At 42.6% G+C, this 8,152-nt stretch overlaps 2 non-coding genes and 1 pseudogene across 2 annotated transcripts; all 3 read left to right on the forward strand.

Moving 5' to 3' along the window:
• The first annotated feature begins 6,360 nt into the window (after positions 1-6,360).
• Positions 6,361-6,557, forward strand: LOC121983447. Its single transcript, XR_006112499.1, has one exon. It is a non-coding gene; the product is annotated as a U2 spliceosomal RNA (small nuclear RNA).
• Positions 6,558-6,922: 365 nt separating this feature from the next.
• Positions 6,923-7,019, forward strand: LOC121983407 (annotated as a pseudogene).
• Positions 7,020-7,662: 643 nt separating this feature from the next.
• Positions 7,663-7,862, forward strand: LOC121983672. The gene has a single exon (XR_006112690.1). It is a non-coding gene; the product is annotated as a U2 spliceosomal RNA (small nuclear RNA).
• Positions 7,863-8,152: the final 290 nt, after the last annotated feature.

Genomic DNA, 8,152 nt, shown 5'->3' on the forward strand with positions numbered 1-8,152 from the left:
ACTTATAACTCGGTGCTAAGGCTGTAGAGTCGAGAATTGAACCTCCGACTGAATAGTTGAAGGGCACAGAGAAATCCACTTCTAACTCGGTGCTAAGGCTCGAGAATTTGGAATTTAACCATCAATCAGATGGTCGAAGGGTACGGGGAAACCCGCTTATAACTTGGTGTTAAGGCTCGAGAGTTTAGAATTGAACCTTCGACTAGATGGTCAAAGGGCACAGTAAAACCCACTTATAACTCGACAGTAAAGCTCGGGTGTCTGGAATTGAACCTCCAGTTGATAGGACACGAGAAAACCCCCTTATAACTCGGCACTAAGGATCGAGTGTCTGGAATTGAACCTCCGAACAAATGGTCGGAGGGCAAGGGGAAATCCACTTATAACTCGACGTTCTGCTTCAATAGTCTGAAATTAAATCTCCGACTGGACAGTCCAAGGGCATAGGGAAACCCGCTTATAACTCGACACTAAGACACAAGAGTCAGGAATTGAGCCGCTGACCGAATGATCTTGTTTTGCTCAACTCTAAAATCTCTCTTCCTTTGCTTAACTGGTCGAGCATCCGGTAGGATATGGAGCACATGCTCCATAACGGTTGGAGATATGTCAATAATCTCCTGGGACGTTAAAGTGAATATATCATTGTTGCACGCTAAACACGCGATTAGTTCTATCTTGACCTCGGGGGTCAGGTCAACTTCTATTTGACTAGTAGCCTCCGGTCGGCCATGATAGATCTTCACTTCTTCTTTTTATTCGTATATTAACACCGGGGCACTTCATGTATTGCGTTGACCTCTGTTCGCTGGATCTTAAGAGATACGCGAGCTTCGGTCTTAACGACGTCGATGTAGCACTTGCGCACCACCAGCTGATCTCCTCTTACTTAACCCACCTGGTCATCCATTGGGAATTTGATCTTTTGACAGAAAGTCGAGACGACCGCTCGAAACAAGTTCAACGCCGATTGACCTAAAATCACATAATATGTTAGTGTAGAAAGCACCAAACGATGAAACCCAAGTTTTGATCATGGAAAAAGTTTCAAAGTTAAGTTGTCGTGTGATGTAACAAATGTGACTGAGTGTGCAGGAAAGTCCTAATTGAGGCTTGGCAGGCATGAAATCCTAGCTGCATTAGGCAAAGAAGTCCTGGTCTAGGGGATTGAGAGAAATCTTAGCGGGTCAAGGACTTTGGTCGAAATACTAGAGTCGAGGACCCTAGGTGAAAATCCTTGAGGTCATAGACATCAGGTGGAAGACTAGATTGGTCATGGATCAGATGTTCAACATGAAGTCTTGAAGTGTCAACCACTGAGCAAAAGTCTAAACGGTCTGGAGGACCGGTCTTGTAAAAGGTAATGTCTCCTAAGAGGAGTAGATGAGAGAACAGTAGGCGTCAATTCGATCTAGGATTTTGAAAAAATCTGAAAGTCAGAATCGGACAGTCAAGAGACCGTCAAATATTTTATTAATCATATTTTATTATGCTAACTCTATTTTGTAGGGTATGTATGTATATTTGGACTAACGTGTTTTGCAGGAGCTGAAACACAAAGGTTGCTCTCAGATGAACAATGCTCAAGGCACCTCCCATGGTGCTGGAGACACCTCGAGCACCTTGGCCGAAGGCTCATACAGAAAGGCATGGAGGCACCTTCCATGCGCCTGATGGCGCCTTGGAGACTGGATGGAAAGTGACTTCTGTGAGCTTGAAGGCGCCTTCGGATGGATAAACAATGCAGGCTGCGGAGGTTATCGATTCCGAGTTGGGGATAACTTTCGCAGCTGGTTGCGCCTTCCATGGGGATGAAGGCGCCTTCAGCAATCCATAAATGGTTGTTTTGAGCAATGTTGTACAGAAACTTGAATTATTGTCTACTCATTTGCGTGTTGCTCCAAAGATGATCCCATGAAGCCGTAAAGCTGCTCCAAGGAGTGAAAGCTCGAAACTCCAACTCTGCAAAGTCGTCGGTATATTATAGTACTTTAATTATTCTTGTACTTCATCTTTGTAGTTGTAATTTCCGGACTGATAGTGAATTGTCCAAAGTAGACACTCAATAAGTGTGGGCCTTGGAGTAGAAGTCGTCACAAACTTCGAACCAGTAAAATAAAACAGTGTTAGCATTTGTTTTATTCATTTATCTTTATTTCTACCGGGTTATCCTAATCGAACGATTTCTGAAAAATGTGACATGCTGAGCGCTATTTGCCCCCCCCCTCCTCATCTTCTAGCACATTTCGATCCTATAGAATAGGCCGAGGGTGTATCCACAATTATGAAGGTCGGCCCCGATTTCACATCAAGGGCTCCTTCCCCAGAGAAACACTCAATCTGATTTATCCGATCGACTGCACTTTGTTGCCAGTGAATACGTACCAAGGCGTCATCATGGGCTAAAGTTCACTCTTCTCAATATACATCTGGCTGAATGTCTTTTGTGAAGATGATATTAGCGGAACTTCCTATATCAACAAAAGTCCTATGTATCTTATAATTGGATATAACAACCTTCATGGTCAAGATATAGTCATGGGATAATTCCACCCCGTCCAAATCATTTGGGATGAAACTGATTCCGGTCCTTGTGCTTGCACTTGGCTGCAGCCGATTGTGTGAATCTCCAGTCAGTATGTGTGTAACTTTCTGGCCCAGTTGAAATCTTCGTCGATTGGGCTACAGCCTATCATGTTTGTGCCTCCCCAGGCAACATTGGCGCAGTTTTCTTTTTGCCGAGTCAAGGGACGCTTAGGTTGGACTTGGGCGAGGCTAGAGGCCTTGTTTTCTTACTGTTGGAGCACTGGCCGAGGCTGGTCAGCATCTCGAGGGCCTCTTTTAGGTGGTTCATTCGGTTGTTAATTACGCCGATTGTTTGGAAACAATGATCACTGCCAGAACTCTTGGTTGGCCATACGGCGCATCCTCTTATTGTACTTATAACACTCCTAAATGTTCCCGACCTGTATTAAGTGCAAGAAGGTTGGACCTATTGGCGGGGCTAGACGAATGGGATCCAAATGACCTCCATATGCTTAAACATGTTTGTCCTCTACTCGAGAGATGCGACTGGGGTCCGATCTGGGTCCTTTGTGTGTAGGAGTAGGGAGAGGGGCTTGGCGCTCTGAGGTAGAGACAATAGCAGGCGTGGCCACCTCTTTCTATCAAGCGGATTGTGCTTACTCCACGTTGATATACTTTGTTGCCCTTCCTAGCATATGATCAAAATCCTTAGCGGCTTCTTGATCAGGGATCAGAAGAAGACCTCAACTGTAAGTTATAGGGAGAAAGCACTCAATAAAATCTCCGGAGTAGTTGAAGGGACGTCCGTGGGCACTTGGTTGAACCGCTTGATGTATACCTTCAACGCCTCCTTAGGCCCTTGCTTGAGGGAGAATAAACTTAATGTGGTTTTGTAATATCAGCGACTACTAGCAAAGTGGTGCAGAAAAGACTTTTGAAAATCCTTGAAGTTGTAGATGGAGTCCGCTAGGAGTCGGTTAAACCATCTCTATGCGAAGCCAGAGAGGGTAGTTAAGAACACTCGACGCTTGACACTATCCATGTATTGATGGAGGATGATTGCATTTTCAAACTTGAGCAGGTGGTCCTCCGAGTCAATCGTCCTCCATATTATCCAATCGCCAAGGGTCGAAAAAAGGCTCGGTAATTTGTCTTCTAAGATTTCCAGTCAGAACGACACACTTACCTGATCGAGAGAGTTACTGGCAACCGAAGCCTTTCCCTTATGAGGATCCCGAGCGGGTACATCCCCTCAAGAGAAAGTTGGTGCTACGAGCGAACCTGTGTGTCAAAGAAGAACAAAGAAGGAAGCGACTTCAGTGATTGGCCAGGGAAGGCTCTTCGGTGCAAGCACTCTAACGCTCAAGTTAGAGAAGGTGCTAAAGAAATGAGTGAAGGACAGTGATGATAAATACTGAATTTTGAGAGCAAAGCCTACCTACGCCTTGAGGAGGAGACCCCTTATATAATCCCATTCTTCATCTCTGTAGGAATATCAATGTCTTACTAAAATAGGATCAACCATTCTGCCAATCTACAGTCTTTTCTAAATTGAACTGATCATCTCTGAGCTTGTAGGGTGGAAACTTCCACCGTACGAACAACATAGAAATTTCTTTGATTCTCTAACAACGTTTACATAAAATACCAAAAACAAATATCTGCTGAGGGGTTATTAATTGTAACACTTCAACAGTGAGCCGGACGAGTCATATCTGCTGTTCGATCGGACATCGCTCTTGAGCGGGTCGATTGACTACCGAAGGTTAGGTACCTTGAGGACTCGGCATCGGGTCGGACAAAGAGCCCAATCGAGTAGTATGTCTAGAAGATCCAATCGGACCAAGAGGACTCAGGTTCCAATCGAGCCAGGAGGACTCGGGAGCCGCTCGGACAAAAGGTCCGATCGGCTGATGTGCTCGGTCGAGCTCAACGACCGTGCGAACCCTGATTGTTGAACCTTCTTTGACTTTGACCGCCACATTAGCTAGCCTTCTTAATTTCTTCCCCAACTTCAGGGCCCCAGCATATTCGTCGTATCAATAGAAAATCCATCCTAGCAGGTATTGCCACCATTTTGCTACTTTCAAACATCTTGACCAGGAGAATCATGCCAATGACGTGCCCACCTTTGTTTTTAACTCGTCAAGTGAGCTAATCTGCATCCACTTTGGCCTCTCCTGTATGGAACAAAAGACTCATCATTTTCTTTGCAGAAAAGGATTTGTTAGCAATTCCAACACTGTCGTTGCACGTAGGCCAATTGGAACACAACTCAGGAGAGTAAAATGATTTTCTTGTTCGTAGGATGTGGAGTAATACAGATTGCTAGTTTGGAAAAAGATACTGGAACCTCATTATTGATTCAGTTAAGAGACACAATTACCAGTAATTAAGTTCAGAAAAATTGTTTTGAAGCAGAAATTTGGTGCAGAGTTGGAGCATTTGAAAAAGATAAATTCCAGAGCTTACTGTAGCTTTTCCTTTTTATTTTATTTTATTTTATTTATCTCTTGAAGATTATTAGTACGTTTAAGGCAAACATCCCAAACAGAGAAGATCCCTTTAAAGCACGATCAACATGAGAAGGCGTGTTAGGGGTTAGATTGCTGATGAACAGTCGACCACATAAACCCCTACCAAAAATCAGCATCACTGTTCAAGCAAGATAAACATCTGCAGAAATGATAAATTATCACCGCAACTTAGCATGTTTAAAGCAGGCTCGAAATACATGTCAAAAGAAATCCAAACTAATCTTTCTGTAAATTGCAAATGCGTAGCATGTTTAAACTTAAACTTAATTAGCTTGTGATCCCATCAACTTGGTGAGGATGAGGAACCGAAACCAGATTTGATATTTTACTTCATTTCCTAACACAAGTATGCTTGTGATCCCATCAACTAGATCATCTACAAATGTAAATTTTATTCTCACAGTAAAGTAAATACTTCGTGGTTCAGGAAAAGGGAATAGTGGTAAGTATGGAGATCAAAGGAACGAATTCCCAAAGCACAAGGATGATGAATAAAGGAGGAATGGAATGGAATGGAATGGAAGCGCAGTTGCTTACCCTCTCGACGGTGGACTCCACTCCGTGGTAGGCGCTGGGATCGACTGTGAGCTTGTGACCGAACTTGGAATCGGGCGGGGTCGACCTCGGCACCCAAATAGCAAATAGCAAATAGCAAATAGCAAATAGGTTCCGTCTTGAGCGGCAGTGGAACGGGGAGCGTTGGGGATGCCTTCTCCCGTTCTCCGTGGGAGCGCAAGCGCAAGTGAGGAGAAAAGGAGGATAAGCTGCAAATGCAACGGATCGGGGAGCTTCTGCGGGCAGGGCGGAGAACAGATGAACCGAGGAGAGGGGCGTCGACGGCGAACAGATGGAGATGGAGAGGAAGGTGGCTGCCACGGAGAAGAGGGCAAACCGAGCCGCTAAATCGACAGAGAGCTTCAGCCGAGAAGGGGAGGAGCCAAGTGCTTACTGCCTCGCGACGTGGGACGGGGTTTTGACTCGTCCCTCTCGCATTCGCTCCGGCACTTGTTCTATCCTCTCGCGTACAAGGTGAGTCTCCCTATTGTGGAACTACTAAACACAAGGTTCGGACTCGGTCGGGTGCTCGTCACCCTCACTCCCCTTTTGATTTGATCGTTGTTTAGGAAAGAGAAAGAGAGTACTCGTTCGTTCTGAACTTAAACCTGAAACAAGAGGCGGAGAGGAGGTGAGGTCTGATAAATGAAGAACAATGAAACTTTAGTCCCATGTCGCTAAATCAACCTCTTCCAATGAGACTGAGAACTTTAAAGCAAGGAAAGATCGTGTCGTTCAATTCATACCTTTCTCGGCCTTTTGGCTAAGATCAAGTGTAGTATCTGTTCTTATCAGTTTAATATCTGATACGTGGGCCATTGGTCCACTATGATATTAAATTAATTTTTTATGGGGAGAGGGTTCATCATAATAGCTTGCTATTGGAATCCTTGCGTGTCGCCTTTGTATTGCACTATTGCATAGGCTGGCGCACCCGACCAAATATAATTTAAATAAACAAAATTACCTTTATAAAAGTTATATTAAATTGAGTTAGTTCTTAATTTAAGTCTTATGTTTTGCTTCTTTAAAAATCATTAGATACCTTGCTAATACATGGATGTCAACAAATGAAGTCGCTATATCGACATAGAGCTTTGGTAGAGAGATGGCGGACGGAGAGATGGGCAGTTGAAGATAAGGATGACTCCGAGTAACCCCCTGTTCCGTAAAACACGTTATGACATGAGACTATACTAAAGAGGGTGAAGAGCATGGAACTTTAGTCCCACGTCGTTGAATTAAGCATTTCGGGCGCGATTTGGATCTCTTAAAAGAAGGTAGTATGTAACTATCCAATTTATATATTTTCACAACCTTTTGGCTAAAATCAAGTGTAGTATATGTTCTTATTAATTTAATATTTGATATGTGAGTCATCGGTTGATGCACTAACCAAATATAATTTAAATATCATGATTAGCATTACAAAAATTATATTAAACTGAGCCAGTCTAATTAAAATCGATTTTGTTTTGCAACCTTGCATATTTCACGTCGAGAGTTTAGATATGGGAATTGGCCTTTGTTGGTTCCATTCTGGTTGATAGAAAAACATATCTAGAGTATTACTCATGAACTTAAGCATTTCTAGAGTATATTGAACTTAGACCGTAAATAAGGCGAGTTTGATTTTAGTGTGTTCAAGTATAAATAAGTTAAGTTTTAGCGTGCGAAAGTTATTTTGAAGTTTATTTTATTTTTTATTAGTTGATTCAAATTTGGTTTAAGCTTTCATTCCTTTAGATATTCTTGTCTTGACAATACACAGATGCTGCCACCAAGAGCCTTTCCCTCTTGTATAAATTGGAAAGTGTGATCCCAACAAATCTAGCGGCTATATCGACAGCGGGCTTCGGCGGAGAGATGGGCAGTTGAGGATAAGGATGGCTGCGAGTAACCCCTAGTTCCGTAAAACACGTTATGACATGAGACTATACTAAAGAGGGTGAAGAGCATGGAACTTTAGTCCCACGTCGCTGAATTATGCGCTTCGGGCGCTATTTGGATCTTTAAAAGACGGTAGGATGTAACTTCCCAATTTATATCTTTCTCAGTCTTTTGGCTAAAATCAAGTGTAGTATATATTCTTATTAATTTAATATTTGATATGTGAGCCATCGGTCTATTATGATGTTAAATTAATTTTTTATTGGGAGAGGGTTTACCACACTAGTTTGCTACTGCTATCCTTATGTGTGTTGCCCTTGCGTTACACTATAGTATGGGTTTGATGCACTAACCAAATATAATTTAAATATCAAGATTAGCATTACAGAAATTATATTAAATTGAGCCAGTCTAATTAAAATCGATTTTGTTTTGCAACCTTGCATATTTCACGTCGGGAGTATAGATATGGGAATTGGCCTTTGTTGGTTCCATTCTAGTTGATAGAAAAACATATCTAGAGTATTACTTGTTAACTTAAGCATTTCTAGAGTATATTGGACTTAGGCCGTAAATAAGGCGAGTTAGGTTTTAGTGTGTTCAAGTATAAATAAGTTAAGTTTTAGCGTGTGAAAGTTATTTTG

The sequence above is a fragment of the Zingiber officinale genome, chromosome 5A (genome assembly GCF_018446385.1).
Source record: "Zingiber officinale cultivar Zhangliang chromosome 5A, Zo_v1.1, whole genome shotgun sequence".
In the NCBI taxonomy this organism is placed as follows: domain Eukaryota; kingdom Viridiplantae; phylum Streptophyta; class Magnoliopsida; order Zingiberales; family Zingiberaceae; genus Zingiber; species Zingiber officinale.